Source organism: Zea mays, chromosome 6, assembly GCF_902167145.1.
Source record: "Zea mays cultivar B73 chromosome 6, Zm-B73-REFERENCE-NAM-5.0, whole genome shotgun sequence".
NCBI lineage: Eukaryota > Viridiplantae > Streptophyta > Magnoliopsida > Poales > Poaceae > Zea > Zea mays.
The window spans coordinates 164,479,216-164,499,226 of NC_050101.1; the positions used below are offsets into that span (position 1 = coordinate 164,479,216).

The following is a 20,011-nucleotide window of genomic DNA, read 5'->3' on the forward strand; positions in this document are numbered from 1 at the left end:
CCCCTCTCCCTCCCCCTCATTCTCTCCCTCTCTCCCTCCCCACCCAAGCCGCCGCCCCCACCCACCTCCCTGCCCTAGCCGCCGCCGCTGCCCCGACCCCGGCTGCGCGCCCTCGCCGTCGGCCACCCCCTCGCCGGTGAGCCCCCTCCCCTCCCCCTTCTCCCTCCTCTCTCCTTCCCCCTCCCCTCCTTCTCCCCTTGGCCGCTGGCCCTTGGCCGCGCCCGGCCGCCCGACCGCGCCGCCCGGCCGCCCGGCCGCCCCCAGCCCCGCCCGCTCGGCCCCCTGGCCGCGCCCGCCGCCCGCCCTGGCCCCTGGTCGCGCCCCCCCTGTCCCGGGCCGGTTCAGCCGGCCTCGGCCCCGGCTCAGCCGCCCCCGGCCCCAGCTCGGCCGCCCCCCCCCCCCCGCGCTCGGCCGCCCCAGCTCGGCCGCCTGCCCCCGGGCCGGTTCAACCGCCCCTAGGGCCGGTTCAACCGCCCCCCCCCCCTCTGTTTTTTTTTATTTTTTTTTTATTTTATTTACTTTCTGTGATCATAATTACTGTATTTTAAGTAGACTAATCACTGTTCATGCTATGGGAAAATAGGAAGTTTAATTTAAAATTCCGTTATGCTATTGATTCACGTAGTTAATTGTTTACCCTGTGCAATGTTGATCAACTAAAAGTGATTAGGTTTCCATCAGTATATATAAATATATATAACAGAATTATTTTGTTAAAAACCAATTGTGTCATTAGTGCATAAGATTTAACCCCCTGCGAGACCTTTCCCGTTTCTTTCTAACCATAACAAATGCGTTATCGAATGTCATACTTGATGCATATTCACTTTATTTGTTATCTTGTATGGTGTACTGTTCTTTTGTATTAAATATGTGGATGGATGTATGTATGTTTGCGCTCGCATAGAGAACGATCCGGTCGAAGAGCCCGAGGAATTCGCAGGAGAAGCCCCTGAGCAGCAGTCGTTTGGTGGAGGCAAGTGTCCTTTGACCTATCTATGTCCTATTCATTCTTTAATTCACCTCCCGCATTACACCTTTATACCTAAGGATTGACTAGCTTTTGTTATCCATGTCCTTGTTTACCTATTTGGGTCGGATTATTACTACTTAGTCTGATGCTATTGCTCAACTCTAATCAATGAACATGATGTGATTATCTATGATACGCTGTTTTCCCGTTATTCTTTATGATTATACTTGTGGTTTTCAAGGGGACTCGAGCGGTTTCTCGAGTGCCTCTCCGTAAGGACCTGTTCAATGGATGACCGCCCGGGAAAACAGTGCAACCATGAGGGTGGAATGGGGTGCCCTTAGCTGAATAATTAGAGGATCCGGGGTGTAGTTCACTTAGCCGTCGTGCCGTCAATGGGGCTCGGTGTATGCGGCTCGCTCTGCCAAGTTTGGGTTCGCCCCTTGGGGAGGAGTGCGGTGCATTTAGGAAACCTAACGGGTGGCTACAGCCCCGGGGAATCTTTGTAAAGGCTTCGTAGTGAATCCCTGGCCATTCACCTCGGGAGTGAATAAGGGTCTTGCAAGCCCGGGCTAGAGAGGGAATCACGGCTTGTGGGTAAAGTGCACAACCTCTGCAGAGTGTTATGAAACTGATATATCAGCCGTGCTCGCGGTTATGAGCGGCCAAGGGAGCTCCAGTGATTAGTGGTACTTGATCAGAGATATTTTGGTACAGATGGCAATGAGATTGATGGTTCCGGTTATGATTATGGTATTGGTAAGTGGTATTCTTTCCGTTTGGAAAGGATACAATGGGCTAATAACTTGGGTTAATGTTAAAACCTGGCTTTCTACTAGTAAATAATAACCTGACCAACTAAAAGCAACTGCTTGACTTATCCCCACATAAAGCTAGTCCACTACAGCCAAACAGGATACTTGCTGAGTATGTTGATGTGTACTCACCCTTGCTCTACACACCAAACCCCCCCCCAGGTTGTCAGTGTTGCAACCACTGCTCAGGCGAAGATGAAGCTGTGGAAGGAGACTTCCAGGAGTTCCAAGATTACGACGAGTTCTAGGTGTGGGTTAGCGGCAACCCCCAGTCGGCTGCCTGTGAAGGCCGCGTTATCTACGTTTCTTTTCCGCACTTTGATTTATTGTAAGAACTATATGGACGTCTCAGACGTATGATGTAATCAACTATTATTCCCTTCTAATACTATTTTGAGCACTGTGTGATGATGTCCATATTATGTAACTGCTGTGTACGTGAATAACTGATCCTGGCACGTACATGGTTCGCATTCGGTTTGCCTTCTAAAACCGGGTGTGACATAAGTGGTATCAAAGCCGTGCTGACTGTAGGACCGCTAACCTAGAGTAGAATGGTCGTTCTAAGGATTATAGACCTCTGTCCCTGCCTGGACTTTGATATCCCTTCAAAAGTTGGTCCTACTGACCAAACCTATGTTCTACTATATATTATACCTTGCTGAAAATTATGTTCTATTCCAATCCTTCATCTATTTATGATTCATTACTTGCTGGTCATATTAATTCTGTTCTCACCCTTTTGCTTGCGATGTCTTTTGTAGATGGCTCGACTTAGACACACTGCACGAAAGTCAGTCATCCCCTTCTTACCCTCCCGCCTTGCTGAGCGTCCGCTTCGCCGTCCTGTGGCCGGACAGTCCAGCCACTTGGAGAGACTACACCACCGCCTGCGTGAGGAGCAGGAACGTCGACGACAGGAGCAGCGGAGCTCTTCCCTCTCGCTCCACCAGGAGATAGAGTCTGTGAGGAGCTGCTCCCCTGTGCTTCCTCTGGAGCCGCCCCCTGCACCACCACTGGGCGCCCCAGCTTCTGGAGTAGCTGCTGGAGGAGACCCAGACGACGGAGATGGCGACGACAGCTCGAGCCACGACACCGACTTCTCTGCTAACCCTGAGCCGGAAGGATGGGTTGCTCGACCCATCACTCGCGACGCTGCTCGCGGGTGTCACTTCCATGATGCGCTCGACACCCTGCTACGTCGGGCATTTGACCGGCATACTTGGTCCGTCGAGTATCGCTGTGTGGTCTACCAGCATAGTCGCGGGGTCTACCCGGACCGCTGGGAGGCGACTTGCTTGGTGCGCTGCCCGGAGGACAGTCTCCAGGGTGCAGAGGCCTGTTCAGAGCACTATTCTATCTCTGAACGGGACTCAGCTGAGGCAGCCATGCAAGATGCTGCACGGCGTGCGCTTTCGCACTACTGCTCGGTTTTCGGTGGGGCAGCTGACGGTCTTGACCTGAAGTATTACCCCCGCCGTTCATCTGGCAGCACAGGAGGCGTGATTGTCTCACCTGTCGGTGAGGGCAATCCTAGGTTGAGCAGCACAGTCAACCTAGCCGCCGTGCTAAACACGGAGCTGGACCATGCACTAGACGAGCTGAGTAGGGCTCGTGCTGAGATCGCCCTGCTGCGGGCTGAGCGCGCGGAACGTCGTTATCTGGACGGTGGTTCCCCCGCTCCCGTTGGGACTCAGCACCCGTACCGCTCACCTCAGCGTGGACACCAGTCTTATGGCAATCCCGCCTGCAAGACCAAGATAAATCTAGAACCATAGATCGTTAGAGTTGGATCTTGTAATTAATACGAAATAAATATATACATGGAAGCTTCAGTCTTAGCGTTAGTCTCGGTCTTAGTTAGTTTTAGTTAGACAGGGTAGTTTGCTATATCCTGTGCATTTATGTTTGTCATGATGAACTATGTTTGGTTTGGATCTTTGTAATGATTGTCACCAGAGTGTGGGTATCCCCTGCATTTTGGTTTACGTACTATGTCAATAAAGTTAGTTATATAGTTGGGAAACCCATTATTCTCCTTTCCTCTTTATCTGAGAAGCTGTGTGGTCTGTGTTGGAGATCAGTGAAGATGCTCATCTGTTCAGTGCTGTTGGAGAATTCTATACTCTTTTCTTATGCTGCAAGCTTTGCCAGATCAGTTCTGATGTGTGGTTGCGTTCTGCAGATGTCAGAGAACAGGCGTAGAGGAGGAAGGCGTGCTCAGCAGGAGCGAGCCGCTCCGCAGGATGAGGTGCCCCAGCAGCAGCACCTGCCGCCCCCGCCCCCGATGTCGATCGAGCAGATGTTTCTGATGCAGACTCAGGCAGTTCAAGCCATCGGTCAGACTCTGGCCGCCATTCAGCAGCAGCAGCAGCAGCAACAGCAGCAAGCACCACCCCAGCCTCAGATGCCTCAGATGCCTAGAGACAAGCGTGCTGAATTCATGAGAGGTCATCCACCAACGTTCGCTCACTCTTCTGACCCCATGGATGCTGAAGATTGGCTGCGCACTGTGGAGCGGGAGTTGCATACCGCTCAGTGCGATGACAGGGAGAAAGTTCTGTATGGTCCCCGTCTGTTGAGAGGAGCAGCCCAGTCATGGTGGGAGTCTTACCTCGCCACCCATGCCAACCCCGACACCATCACCTGGGAAGAATTCAGAGGTAGCTTTCGTCAGTACCATGTGCCTGCAGGTCTGATGACAGTGAAGAAGGAGGAGTTCCTCGCCCTTAAGCAAGGGTCATCGTCTGTCAGTGAGTATCGAGACAGGTTTCTGCAATTGTCTCGCTATGCTCCTGAAGATGTCAACACCGACGCCAAGCGACAATACCGTTTTCTGAGAGGCTTGGTTGACCCTCTGCAGTATCAGCTGATGAACCACACCTTCCCGACATTCCAGCACCTGATTGACAGAGCAATCATGACAGAGAGAAAGCGCAAGGAGATGGAAGATCGTAAGCGCAAGATCAGTGGACCCCAGCCTGGAAGCAGCAGCCGTCCCCGTTTCTCAGGCAATCAACCTCAGCAGTTCAGGCAGAACCAGCGTCCACCTCAGCAGCATCAGCAGCGTCAGCAGTATCAGCAGTTCCAAAGGCAGTACCCTCAGCATCAGTACCAGAACCGTCAGAGCAATCAGTCAGGAGGTCAGTTTCAGAAGCAGAATCAGCAAGCACCTCGTCTTCCTGCCCCAGCAAATCAGCAGAACAGTCAGGCAGCACCAGCTCAGGTTGGAAACAGGGCATGTTTCCACTGTGGAGAGCAAGGCCATTGGGTGATGCAATGTCCGAAGAAGGCAGCCCAGCAGCAGTCAGGCCCCAATGCCCCAGCAAAGCAGAATGTGTCTCAGCCTGGAGCAGGCAATCGCTCTCAGCCGCGCTATAATCATGGAAGACTGAACCATTTGGAAGCTGAAGCAGCTCAGGAGACCCCCGACATGACAGTAGGTATGTTCCCAGTCGATTCCCATATTGCAGAAGTGTTATTTGATACTGGAGCAACACATTCTTTCATTACTGCATCATGGGTAGAAGCACATAATCTTCCAACTACTACCATGTTAACCCCCATTCAAATTGACTCAGCCGGTGGTAGAATTCGAGCCGATAGCATTTGTTTGAATGTAAGTGTGGAAATAAGGGGGATAGCGTTTCCCGCCAACCTTATAGTAATGGGTACTCAGGGAATAGATGTCATCCTAGGGATGAATTGGTTAGATAAGTATCAGGCAGTTATCAGTTGTGATAAAAGGACAATCAAGTTAGTGTCCCCACTAGGAGAGGAAGTGGTGACCGAGTTAGTCCCGCCTGAGCCAAAGAAAGGAAGTTGTTATCAGGTGGCTGTTGATAGCAGTGAAGCAGACCCAATTGAGAGTATCAAGGTTGTGTCTGAATTCCCAGATGTGTTTCCAAAGGATTTACCGGGTATGCCACCAGAGCGGAAAGTTGAGTTTGCTATAGAGCTTCTTCCTGGAACCGCCCCTATCTTCAAGAGAGCTTACAGAATATCTGGACCAGAGTTGGATGAACTTAAGAAGCAGATTGATGAGCTGTCAGAGAAAGGTTACATTCGGCCAAGCACCTCGCCTTGGGCCGCTCCTGTCTTGTTCGTAGAAAAGAAAGATGGTTCTAAGAGGATGTGTATTGATTACCGAGCTTTGAATGAGGTCACGATCAAGAACAAGTATCCCTTGCCCAGAATAGAAGATCTGTTCGACCAGTTGAGAGGAGCCAGTGTGTTCTCCAAGATCGATCTGAGGTCAGGTTATCATCAGCTCAGGATCCGACCTTCGGACATTCCGAAGACGGCATTCATTACCAAGTATGGTTTATATGAGTTCACAGTGATGTCTTTTGGTTTGACCAATGCGCCAGCATTCTTTATGAACTTGATGAACAGTGTATTCATGGATTATCTTGATAAGTTCGTGGTGGTATTCATTGATGATATTCTGGTCTATTCTCAAAGCGAAGAAGAGCATGCAGATCATTTGAGGATGGTATTGCAGAGATTGCGAGAGCACCAGTTGTATGCAAAGTTGAGCAAGTGTGAGTTCTGGATCAGTGAGGTCCTGTTCTTGGGTCACATAATCAACAAAGAAGGATTGGCTGTGGATCCGAAGAAAGTGGCAGACATTCTGAACTGGAAAGCGCCAACAGATGCTAGAGGAATCAAGAGCTTCATTGGAATGGCCGGATATTATCGGCGATTCATTGAAGGGTTTTCGAAGATTGCGAAACCAATGACAGCGTTGCTAGGCAACAAGGTTGAGTTCAAGTGGACCCAGAAATGCCAAGAGGCCTTTGAAGCGCTGAAAGAGAAGTTGACAACAGCGCCTGTCCTAGTCTTGCCTGATGTGCACAAGCCCTTCTCGGTGTATTGCGATGCTTGTTACACAGGTTTGGGATGTGTGTTGATGCAAGAGGGAAGAGTTGTGGCTTACTCGTCCCGACAGCTGAAGGTTCATGAGAAGAACTACCCAATCCATGATCTAGAATTGGCAGCAGTGGTTCACGCACTGAAGACATGGAGGCACTATCTGTATGGACAGAAATGTGATGTTTACACAGACCACAAGAGTCTGAAGTACATATTCACTCAGTCAGAGTTGAACATGAGGCAACGAAGATGGTTAGAGTTGATTAAAGACTATGAGTTGGAGATTCATTACCATCCAGGCAAAGCAAACGTAGTGGCAGATGCTTTGAGCAGAAAGAGTCAAGTCAATCTGATGGTCGCTCGTCCGATGCCTTATGAGTTGGCCAAAGAGTTTGACAGGTTGAGTCTCGGATTTCTGAACAATTCGCGAGGAGTCACAGTTGAATTGGAGCCTACCTTGGAGCGCGAAATCAAAGAAGCGCAGAAAAATGATGAGAAGATCAGTGAGATTCGGCGATTGATTCTAGATGGCAGAGGCAAAGACTTTCGAGAAGATGCAGAAGGTGCGGTATGGTTCAAAGACCGCTTGTGTGTTCCCAATGTCCAGTCTATTCGGGAGTTGATTCTTAAGGAAGCTCATGAGGCAGCTTATTCGATTCACCCTGGCAGTGAGAAGATGTATCAGGATCTGAAGAAGAAATTCTGGTGGTACGGAATGAAAAGAGAAATCGCAGAGCATGTGGCTATGTGTGATAGTTGTCGAAGAATTAAGGCAGAACACCAGAGACCAGCTGGATTGTTGCAACCGTTGCAGATCCCTCAGTGGAAATGGGATGAAATTGGTATGGATTTCATAGTCGGATTGCCTCGCACTCGAGCCGGCTACGATTCCATTTGGGTAGTAGTGGACCGCTTGACCAAGTCAGCCCACTTCATACCTGTCAAGACCAACTACAACAGTGCAGTATTGGCAGAATTGTATATGTCTCGGATCGTCTGTCTTCATGGTGTACCAAAGAAGATAGTGTCAGACAGAGGAACGCAGTTCACCTCTCATTTCTGGCAGCAGTTGCATGAAGCCTTGGGCACGCATCTGAATTTCAGTTCAGCTTATCACCCGCAGACAGATGGTCAGACTGAAAGAACCAATCAAATTCTTGAAGATATGTTGAGAGCCTGTGCGTTGCAAGATCAGTCCGGATGGGACAAGCGATTGCCTTATGCGGAGTTTTCCTATAACAACAGTTATCAGGCCAGTTTGAAGATGTCACCATTTCAAGCGCTGTATGGAAGGAGTTGCAGAACTCCGTTGCAATGGGATCAGCCTGGAGAAAAGCAAGTGTTTGGGCCAGATATTTTGCTTGAAGCCGAAGAGAACATCAAGATGGTCCGAGAGAATCTGAAGATAGCGCAATCGAGGCAGCGAAGCTATGCAGACACAAGAAGAAGAGAGCTGAGTTTCGAAGTCGGAGACTTTGTCTATCTGAAAGTGTCACCGATCAGAGGAGTCAGAAGATTCGGAGTCAAAGGCAAGCTGGCACCCCGCTACATTGGTCCGTATCAGATTCTTGCAAGACGTGGAGAAGTGGCCTATCAGCTCAGCCTGCCAGAGAATTTGTCTGCTGTGCATGATGTCTTTCATGTGTCTCAGTTGAAGAAGTGCTTGCGTGTGCCAGAAGAGCAGTTGCCAGTGGAAGGTCTTGAGGTCCAGGAGGACTTGACCTATGTTGAGAAGCCAGCTCAGATCCTTGAGATTGCAGATAGAGTCACCCGAAGGAAGACCGTCAGAATGTGCAAAGTCAGATGGAGTCACCACTCTGAGGAAGAAGCAACCTGGGAGCGTGAAGATGATCTAATGGCTAAGTACCCGGAGCTCTTTGCTAGCCAGCCCTGAATCTCGAGGGCGAGATTCTTTTAAGGGGGATAGGTTTGTAACGCCCCGAATTTTGCAGTTGAATTTTTTCTTTTCTTTACTCGCCAAAATTCGGGCGTTACCTTTCCCTTTTCTTTTTCCCCTCGCTAAACCTTGACCTTTTCCAAAGTTCTAGCGGGACTCGGTTTGGATTTCCCGTGTAAGAAAAACCCTAAATACCTTATGTTGTTTGATGCACCATGCCGAACCCTGCATTTCTTTTGATTGCTTTGAAAGCGCAATTGCATTCATGTAGAAAGATCGGATTTCGAAAATGTGGAGAAAATCTTTTCTTTCTTTTTTTTCTCCCTCTCTTTTTCTCTCCTCTTTTTCTCTCTCTCCCGCGCCGTGGGCCGACCCCGGCCGGCCCAAGCCCCTGCGCCCCCCCCCCCTCTTGGGCCCAAAGCAGGCCCAGCCGCCCCCACCCCCCCTCTTTTTCCCCAAATCCCCTCTCCCTCCCCCTCATTCTCTCCCTCTCTCCCTCCCCACCCAAGCCACCGCCCCCACCCACCTCCCTGCCCTAGCCGCCGCCGCTGCCCCGACCCCGGCTGCGCGCCCTCGCCGTCGGCCACCCCCTCGCCGGTGAGCCCCCTCCCCTCCCCCTTCTCCCTCCTCTCTCCTTCCCCCTCCCCTCCTTCTCCCCTTGGCCGCTGGCCCTTGGCCGCGCCCGGCCGCCCGACCGCGCCGCCCGGCCGCCCGGCCGCCCCCAGCCCCGCCCGCTCGGCCCCCTGGCCGCGCCCGCCGCCCGCCCTGGCCCCTGGTCGCGCCCCCCCTGTCCCGGGCCGGTTCAGCCGGCCTCGGCCCCGGCTCAGCCGCCCCCGGCCCCAGCTCGGCCGCCCCCCCCCGCGCTCGGCCGCCCCAGCTCGGCCGCCTGCCCCCGGGCCGGTTCAACCGCCCCTAGGGCCGGTTCAACCGCCCCCCCCTCTGTTTTTTTTTATTTTTTTTTTATTTTATTTACTTTCTGTGATCATAATTACTGTATTTTAAGTAGACTAATCACTGTTCATGCTATGGGAAAATAGGAAGTTTAATTTAAAATTCCGTTATGCTATTGATTCACGTAGTTAATTGTTTACCCTGTGCAATGTTGATCAACTAAAAGTGATTAGGTTTCCATCAGTATATATAAATATATATAACAGAATTATTTTGTTAAAAACCAATTGTGTCATTAGTGCATAAGATTTAACCCCCTGCGAGACCTTTCCCGTTTCTTTCTAACCATAACAAATGCGTTATCGAATGTCATACTTGATGCATATTCACTTTATTTGTTATCTTGTATGGTGTACTGTTCTTTTGTATTAAATATGTGGATGGATGTATGTATGTTTGCGCTCGCATAGAGAACGATCCGGTCGAAGAGCCCGAGGAATTCGCAGGAGAAGCCCCTGAGCAGCAGTCGTTTGGTGGAGGCAAGTGTCCTTTGACCTATCTATGTCCTATTCATTCTTTAATTCACCTCCCGCATTACACCTTTATACCTAAGGATTGACTAGCTTTTGTTATCCATGTCCTTGTTTACCTATTTGGGTCGGATTATTACTACTTAGTCTGATGCTATTGCTCAACTCTAATCAATGAACATGATGTGATTATCTATGATACGCTGTTTTCCCGTTATTCTTTATGATTATACTTGTGGTTTTCAAGGGGACTCGAGCGGTTTCTCGAGTGCCTCTCCGTAAGGACCTGTTCAATGGATGACCGCCCGGGAAAACAGTGCAACCATGAGGGTGGAATGGGGTGCCCTTAGCTGAATAATTAGAGGATCCGGGGTGTAGTTCACTTAGCCGTCGTGCCGTCAATGGGGCTCGGTGTATGCGGCTCGCTCTGCCAAGTTTGGGTTCGCCCCTTGGGGAGGAGTGCGGTGCATTTAGGAAACCTAACGGGTGGCTACAGCCCCGGGGAATCTTTGTAAAGGCTTCGTAGTGAATCCCTGGCCATTCACCTCGGGAGTGAATAAGGGTCTTGCAAGCCCGGGCTAGAGAGGGAATCACGGCTTGTGGGTAAAGTGCACAACCTCTGCAGAGTGTTATGAAACTGATATATCAGCCGTGCTCGCGGTTATGAGCGGCCAAGGGAGCTCCAGTGATTAGTGGTACTTGATCAGAGATATTTTGGTACAGATGGCAATGAGATTGATGGTTCCGGTTATGATTATGGTATTGGTAAGTGGTATTCTTTCCGTTTGGAAAGGATACAATGGGCTAATAACTTGGGTTAATGTTAAAACCTGGCTTTCTACTAGTAAATAATAACCTGACCAACTAAAAGCAACTGCTTGACTTATCCCCACATAAAGCTAGTCCACTACAGCCAAACAGGATACTTGCTGAGTATGTTGATGTGTACTCACCCTTGCTCTACACACCAAACCCCCCCCCCCCCCAGGTTGTCAGTGTTGCAACCACTGCTCAGGCGAAGATGAAGCTGTGGAAGGAGACTTCCAGGAGTTCCAAGATTACGACGAGTTCTAGGTGTGGGTTAGCGGCAACCCCCAGTCGGCTGCCTGTGAAGGCCGCGTTATCTACGTTTCTTTTCCGCACTTTGATTTATTGTAAGAACTATATGGACGTCTCAGACGTATGATGTAATCAACTATTATTCCCTTCTAATACTATTTTGAGCACTGTGTGATGATGTCCATATTATGTAACTGCTGTGTACGTGAATAACTGATCCTGGCACGTACATGGTTCGCATTCGGTTTGCCTTCTAAAACCGGGTGTGACATACCCTCTGGCTGGAGGATCCACCACGCCCCTATCATACCTTGCACTAGCCCTCTCACTAAATTCGTGCTCAACACGTGACTGATGCAGAGCTGCTTTAAGTTCATCCTCATACTCATCGTCCCCAAAATGGGTTCGTGCTGCCTCATCTACCCTCAGCTGCTGCCTGAACCTAGAACTCTTATTTTCCTTTGTCTTATCTATGTCAAGTTGGAAGTATGCCTTTATGTCTGGAGGAACAGAGCGACATTTCTTGACATTCTTCCCTCTATGCGCGAGATGCTCCTTCAATCGGGTACCATCCCCTCCGCTCTTTGTTTCTCTATAATACTTGCATTTGAAACCTGCGCCAACCTTCTCTTAGTGCAACCAGACTCTATCTCTTTCTCTTTCTTTATCTCTATCTTCATCTGACATGTCTCCTACAGAATACAAATGTGGCAAAAATATCATATAACTTGAAACAATAACTAAACCATAACTAATACATAAACATAAGCCATCACATCTATAATAACAATACCAAATCATATTTACGGGAGTAGTAAATAATATTATGAGTTACATATACTATAACTTAAACAGAGCTAGGCACTAAATATTAAAAATCCAAGAACGGAATCTAACAATAACAGTTATTAACACAAACATGAATGAAATCTGAAAACCTAAACATTAAAAATCCAAATCTAGGCACTAAATATCTAAAACAGAGCTAAATCTTGGTACCATAACTGGTTTACCGGTGATAAAACGTGATTTGCCTCTTCTCGTGGGCGGTTTACCGCCGGTTTTGCGATTGAAACCGTCGGTGAGGGGATCTGCGACGGCGCCGAGGGCAGCGGCGAAGCGGGCGGTAAACCACCGGTAAACCGCTCCTGGCCGGCGGTTTGCCGCGCTTAGCCGCTGGTAAAAGGCGCGGAGGCGGCGGCTTTTGCGTGTGCGGCGGCGACAGCTCTCAGGTAAGTGAAGGGGAAAGTGAGGGGAGCTGGGAGGTCCCGGAGGAGAGGCCCGATAGAGATGTTTAGTTTTTTTGTTAATGGGTTAACGGGTCCATACTTTGTTCTATTTTTTTGTTGGCTAAACTGATTTAAATTTAAATATCTTCTATACTAAATTACTCAGTAAAATATGTAGTTTTTTATCATATATTGTTTTATAAAAATTTTCAAATTTTTTAAATTTGGAATGAATTAAAAAAACCGCTGGTAAACCGTTTACCGCCGGTTTTCGGCAGTTTTGTAAACCTTGATAGTACGTCTCCTCTAAAAGTTAGTATGGGAGCCACGTTTTCCAAAGTGATTTTCACTTTCACAAAGAAAAATAGTTTATTTTTCCTTGTTAATAAATAGAAATCCCTCGAAAAAATAGAGTTTCAAAGCTAGATCTAAAAGATTTTCTTATCTATATCTTCTCCATCTCCAACAACTTTCTCTATACGTAAATACATATATTAACGACATATTTTATTTTTAATTGTTGTAGGTACGTGCTTGTCATACTCTCAAATATATTATATATATTTTAGTTTTGCTAAATTTATTTTTGTAAATATTAAAATGGATATAGGAGATGTGAGCGGAACTCTATATGTAGAGAATTTGGCAACGTCTTTGATATTTGAAGGACTGTTTAAAAGACGTCTTTTATATTTGAAGGACCGTTTAAAAGACCATGGTGACATAAAGAATAAAAATACCCCCTAAAGTTGAGTGTAGAGGACGCTTTAAGGACATGCTACTCTGCTAGAGAGAGTCTAGATTCCAAAGCAACGCTGGCGAGGGGTATCCGGGGGGTAGGGCCCTTCCTCCAGCTACCGTTGCCACTCGCCAGCGGGGCGTGAGCAACTGTGCGACCGTACATGCCGATCCTGTGCCCCGCATCGCACCGCACTGCACTGCACTGCGCACCAGTGTGGTCGCCCGGCCGTCGATCGGACGACACGGTGCGCGGTGTGGCAGGCCAGTCTGCCGCATGCGGCGGCGTGGGCGGGCGCTCGATCGGCCAGATCCGATCCGATCCGTTGCGCGTGCGTGCAGCAATGCAGTGAAGTGAAGAGACCCACCCGACCCCGGCACCCCGCACGGCGGTGCTGTCGATCGTACGCTTGGCCAGGCAACCAGCCATCCGCCATCGTGCAACGTACTAAGCCGTATAGCCTAGCTTTGCCGGATGGAAGCGAGCTGAGCTTAATTACTCTGCACGCGCTGTAGCTAGCGCTACCCCCCTCGGCGCATCGCGGCGGTGGCCCAGTGGTGTACTCTCTCCTCTCGCGCTAGGTCGTCGGTTCGCTTTGCACGTACGATCGAGTATAGTGAGTGAGTGAGTGACGGTGCACGCATTCAACTGCACCGTACGAGCCTGCCTGTGCCAACGGCTCGTCAGCTTGCTGCTGCTACCGTACCGCTACGTGTTAATGGCCAGCAAAGCAATCAACACGGCGCGCGGTACGTACGCTTGCATTGCATTGCATGCATGCATTGTTGCGCGGTTGCGCCTGAGCCACGCTGGAAGACGTACGTACATACAGTACTCATCAGTCGTACTAGGAGATAGTAGTCTAGGCTGGAAGCAGGAATGCGTTCTCAATCAGCTTTCAGCTCCACGGCCACTTGCGACCAGGGAAAGATCACGGGCAGCGGGAAAGGGGGGAGAGAGAGAAACCCCTCGAAGCTAGCGCATGCACGCCATACGGAACGGAGGCAAATAAAAGGCGAGGGATCGTCGGAAGGCCGGCACAGTCCGATTGGATCGGCCCGGCCGCCGTCCCCGTCCGTCCGTCCGGTGTGTCAACCGTACACCACCTCTCGCCTCCTGTCAATTCCCTTCCCGGTCCCCCACCGGAGCCAGCCAGAGGACCCTACCGCGGGGCGAGGTCGTTGGATTATTAATCCTCCCTCGCTGGGTCGTCTTCTCCGATCGTCGTCGTCCACACACGAGTCACGCATGCCCGGCCGGCCCTACCTCTACCTGGCCTTCTTGTTGGCTCCAATCGGCCTCTCCGAGCTAGCAAGGTCCCTGCTGCCTCACTGTTGCCACGCGTGTACGCGTATTTCTGCCCAGTGGCAGCGCCAGTACACTACCTCGATCGCTCTACACCGTGCATATACATGCATACGCGCGCCAGGTACGGTGGACTGGTGGTGGCCTTTTTTTATTATTATTTTAACTAAAATAGCCTCCGTGCTTATATAACAGGCGGCAGCCGGCAGGAGGCCGGAGTGAGTGGCTGGAAGGAGAGAGCGCTTGAGTGCGGTGCATATGCTCAGGCTAGCTCAGCGCGCACCGTCTCCGGCATGCATGCATATGGGCTGGGCGGCATGGCAGCTCGATCGATGTGTGCTGAGGATGGCGAGGTGCGCGCGGTGGAGAAGCAGGGCACGTGCATTCTTTCCGTCGCCGGCCGGCTTGGCAGCGGCCGGCGGCCCGGCTCTCGCAGTCACGCGTACGTCGCCTGAGCGGCGCGCGCGAGAGAGAGAGACACGGCAGGTCGTCGCCGGCGCGGCTAACTGGTGCAGGTGCAGCAGCTAGCTTCTGAAACCCAGCCAGCCAGCCAGCCGGCCGGCCGGCCGATCGATGCGTGCATGTGCCCTTCTTCTCCATCGGGCACGCCTCGCCTGCGCTGCGCACCCCCTTCTGTGAGTGCATGCAAGTAAGCAAAAAGACTGTCTGTACTTTAATTTTCACCTCGAGCAGGGTGCAGCCTCTGCAAGTCTGCATGCATGGACCGCCGCCCCCAGGTTCTTGGAAGCGGCGGCCGGCTGCAAAGTAAAGCATGCATGCGCATGTGAGTCTAATGTTTTGCTTCCCTCATCGTTGGATCTCTTTTGCTAATATAATCATTAGTACCAATTTCGATGATATTCTTCGTTATGTGGCCTGGTGGTTCACAGCAACATTATTCAACCGTGCGACTTTTTTTTTTCTTCTTGTCTGACATTTTTTTACCCGTTTGTCTATGACTAACTTATTATTAGGGTAATAAGTTAGTAGAGCGTGTTACTACCCCTTTCTTCTTTACGAAAGATCAGTACTAGCATGTTTTACTTGTTCTGATGGTAAGCATGAGAGGTATCCATGGATCAATACATATGCATATGCTTGATCTTTTAATATATATCTTGTTCAAGAAGAAGTGGATAACGAGCTGCATGCTTCAAGTGTGTACTCTTAGAGCCGCACATCCGCAATTTCAAGCTTAAATTGGTTTCATCTTGTCTAGGAATATCTTTTTTTTTCTGAAAAACGTACGAAAAAAGTACTCGCATATACACTAGCGCTAATCATGCTAAAAGTGGCTACATGTTTACCAATAAGCTAGGGCGGGGATGCCATTTTTTTGTTTGGGGATTATTCATTTAGCGTGATCTTTGGATTCTATTGTACACCCTAACACCATATGCATTTCTATGAATTGCTTATGGCAAGCAGCAAGAACTGCTGCACATATAACATGAAAGTGAGAGAGAGCAGTTCTTGCTGCTTGCCATAAGCAATTCATAGAAATGCATATGGTGTTATAGAGAGAGAGAGAAACATTACAGCTGGTTCACCAGCTAGCTAGCATACCGTACGTACAGTACCACGGTACCATACATGCAATTATGCTTTGGGCTATAAGTGGTAAGCCTTTCTTTCAAATGCTTTCAACTTTGGTGCGTGAAGATGGAAGCATCATTGCAGCTGCAGACACGCCAAAGTGGTTACAGCATGCATCCAGAGAGAGGGAAAGCTACTAGAAACAACAGACTGGTAGGAGTAATTCGGAGTGTCTATTATTTGGTGTGGGGTCTGGTGTGGGCTATACTGCTTGCTGTATGTATGTGCGAAGCAGCAGACCTTATCACCTCTGCAACATTTGATCTTCTGTCGCATTGCATGATGATGATCTAAGACACAGCATATCAAAATATGCGCCACTCGATTGACAATGTTAGCCAGACTTTTGCCTATTTGTTATGTTTAGACTACTTTTGCTATTTTGGTATCACACTGTCATGTTTTTTTTTCACTATGGGAAGTGCACTAAGCTTCAGTTACACTTTGGTATCTATTCTTAAGAACGTTTTTTAATGTATTCAAAATGTAAATTTCATTTAAAAAGTACCGGATTCACAACTGATATTGTGCTACGAGGACTAATGACCTCGTTCTTCAGGCCCGGTTATATGGCCTAATACTAATTAAAGGACCAATTTGCATCGTTTGGTGGATTCAATCGGTACTAAAGAATTTAAAAGCTAGTGTCAAATAAATAAAAAATAAGAATATGGTATGAGACATAAGCGCACGTTGAGTCACAAAAATCACATGATTTTTATGTGAAATATGTGTGTGTGCAATGCTAGGATTTCGAAACCATGCAAGACTGGAAGGAGATGCTAAAGGGCTATTTGTGATTAGAAATATGCTATAGAGCTATTTAAGCCACACACGAAATATGCTCGACTTCGTCTGTTCACTCGCTACCATTATGCAATAGAGTTACATGTAATTAAAAAGAAGATTGTTTTTCATTCATTTTAACTCCGAAAGAACCTTCAGTACCGGTTGGTGGCAAATTTTGGTACTCAAAATCTCTTAATACCAGTTTTTGCCAACAACCTGTACTAAAGGGTGCCCTTTAGAACCAATTTTTGCTAGCTTTAGTGGGTGTTTGGTTTATAGGGACTAAACATTAGTCCCTCCACTTTATTCCATTTTAGTTCATAAATTGTTAAATAGGGAAACTAAAATAGAGTTTTAGTTTCTATATTTAGTAAATTAGGGACTAAAATGGAATAAAATTGAGGGACTAAAAATTAGTCCCTAAAAACCAAACACCCCCTTAGTATATGTTGGTGTTGCCAACCGTTACTAAAGTGAAGTCTTTAGTACCACTAGAGTTATCAACCGGTACGAATCATTTCTCGAGAGATTAGTAACGGTTGGTGATCGGAATCGATACTAATAAGGTACATCAATATTAGTTGGAGTCACCAACTGGTACTAGGTCCTAACAATTAGAACCGGTACTAATGCTAAAGGTTTGAAACCCCTTCCTCTAGTAGTGGATATATGAGTACTTGGTTAACTAGATAATTATGGGACATCCTTTTTAGAGGTCCACTAAACATCCTATATTAGTCCTCTTGTATCAGGAATAGCTAATGGCACATAGTCAATGGAAGGATAATATGTTCCCTCTTTCCCATGATATATGCCCCCTCTTTCCCGTAAGTCTATCTTGGCCTTCTACTCTCCCGCTAAAAGCTCTCCATTCTCTATTGTCGACAGGTGATTGCTTCCTATGACTGTAACCTATCCGGGTGGTGGATCACCATTCTCAATAGGGCAGGGTGTCTCATCCTTGTTTTGATGCTTAGTGCCCTTGCTCTCCACTACACGTCGGCCATAGGGCTTCACAAAATCGTTATCAAGATAGTTGACCATCATTATAGGGATTCCTTTTGGACCAAGGAAGACTCCTGTCATGGATCTAAGTGCTTGGTGACCTAAGGTTAGGTGTGTACTAGTAAGCTTGTTGGTGATCTTGGGCTAAAAAATCTCGAGTTACAATATTGTTGTCTCTCACTTAAATCATTGACAAACTTCTCTTGGTTGAACTTGCATTATATAGAGAAAATGGTTGCTTTGTAATGACTATATATCTTCACGAAATCCTCATCCTCCTTGCTATATTACCTTTAGAAAATCATTGATGGTCACTACACCATGGATCTATTTGGGTAACATCTAATACATTTGGGAAAAGTCATATTTGTCCACCTAAAGACTATGGGAAAAGTTTAGCTAACACTTAGATAGCAAACACGTAAGAATTTGTCGGCTTAGGCTTTCCCGACAGTTTTTACCTATGTCGATAGTTAACATGTGGCCGAATCGTAAGCCTTTACTGACAATTAATATATATGCCGACAATTAGATTTTTGCGAACTATGTCTAGCTTTTGACGACAATTACCATGAATTCCTCACAATTAATATGTTGGATAACGACATTTTTAGTATATAAATATTCGAATTCACATTTAAAGCTAATGATTTATTTATACTCATCACAATCACAATTCAAGTAGACACTTAACATATAAATAATGCAGCCCCAAACAAAATTTCATTCATCACTCATATTTGTAGCATATATGTCCAAAACATCAAATAGTGAGGTCATAAGTTGAGTTACAACCTAGCTAGTACATTATGTATATCATTCTCTTTAAAGTTTAGTAGTTATAATCAAACTGAAAGTCGCCTAGAGGGGGGTGAATAGGGCGAAACTGAAATTCTCAAAAATAATCATAACTACAAGCCGGGTTAGCGTTAGAAATATAATCGAGTCCGCGAGAGAGGGTGCAAAACAAATCGCAAGCAAATAAAGAGTGTGTCACGCGGATTTGTTTTACCGAGGTTCGGTTCTCGCAAACCTACTCCCCGTTGAGGTGGTCACAAAGACCGGGTCTCTTTCAACCCTTTCCCTCTCTCAAACGGTCCCTCGGACCGAGTGAGCTTTTCTTCTCAATCACTTGGAACACAAAGTTCCCACAAAGACCACTGAAAGGGAATTAGGCTTACACCTAGTTCCTAAATAATTTTGGTGGTTGAATTGCCCAACACAAATAATTGGACTAACTAGTTTGCTGTAGTGTATAAGTTATACAGGTGCCAAAGGTTCACAACAAGCCAATTAAAAAGACCATTGTTGGGTTCAAAATAGAGAGCTAAAGGCATCCCGAAAGGCTCCCTGGTCTGGCGCACCGGACTGTCCGGTGTGCCACCGGACAGTGTCCGGTGCACCAGGGGACTTCGCGCTGAACTCCTCAGCCTCGGGAATTTTCAGAGCCGGCGCGCTATAATTCACCGGACTGTCCGGTGTACACCAGACAGTGTCCGGTGCTACAAGAGGACGCGGCTCTGGAACTTGGCAGCCTCGGGAATTCACGACGGCCGCTCCGCTATAATTCACCGGACATGTCCGGTGTACACCGGACTGTCCGGTGTAACTGCGGGGCAACGGCTACTTCGGCACCAACGGCTACCTGCAAGAGCATTAAATGCGCGCCAGCGCGCGCAGAAGTCAGGCACGCCCATGCTGGCGCACCGGACACTCTACAGTACATGTCCGGTGCGCCACCGGACATCCAAGCGGGCCCAGAAGATAGAGCTCCAACGGTCAGAACCCAACGACTTTGGTGATGTGGCTGGCGCACCGGACATGTCCGGTGTGCACCGGACTGTCCGGTGCACCATGCGACAGACAGCCCCACCAAACGGCTAGTTTGGTGGTTGGGGCTATAAATACCCCCAACCACCCACCATTCATTGCATCCAAGTTTTCCACTTCTCAACCACTTACAAGAGCTAGGCATTCAATTCTAGACACACCAAAGAGATCAAATCCTCTCCAATTCCACACAAGGCTTTAGTGATTAGCGAGAGAGATTTGTCGTGTTCTTTTGAGCTCTTGCGCTTGGATTGCTTCTTTCTTTCTCACTTGTTCTTGTGATCAAAACTCCATTGTAATCAAGGCAAGGGGCACCAATTGTGTGGTGGCCCTTGCGGGGAAGTTTTGTTCCCGGTTTTGATTTGAGAAGAAAAGCTCACTCGGTCGGAGGGACCGTTTGAGAGAGGGAAAGGGTTGAAAGAGACCCGGTCTTTGTGACCACCTCAACGGGGAGTAGGTTTGTGAGAACCGAACCTCG

At 48.3% G+C, this 20,011-nt stretch overlaps 1 long non-coding RNA gene and 1 other non-coding gene across 2 annotated transcripts; both read left to right on the forward strand.

Annotated features, from left to right (window-relative positions):
- The first annotated feature begins 14,049 nt into the window (after positions 1-14,049).
- LOC115029016 (MIR164cHG) lies at positions 14,050-15,171 on the forward strand. Its single transcript, NR_163702.1, has 2 exons — positions 14,050-14,437; positions 14,509-15,171. It is a non-coding gene; the product is annotated as an MIR164cHG (long non-coding RNA).
- MIR164c (microRNA MIR164c) lies at positions 14,660-14,929 on the forward strand. Its single transcript, NR_121032.1, has one exon. It is a non-coding gene; the product is annotated as a microRNA MIR164c (primary transcript).
- Positions 15,172-20,011: the final 4,840 nt, after the last annotated feature.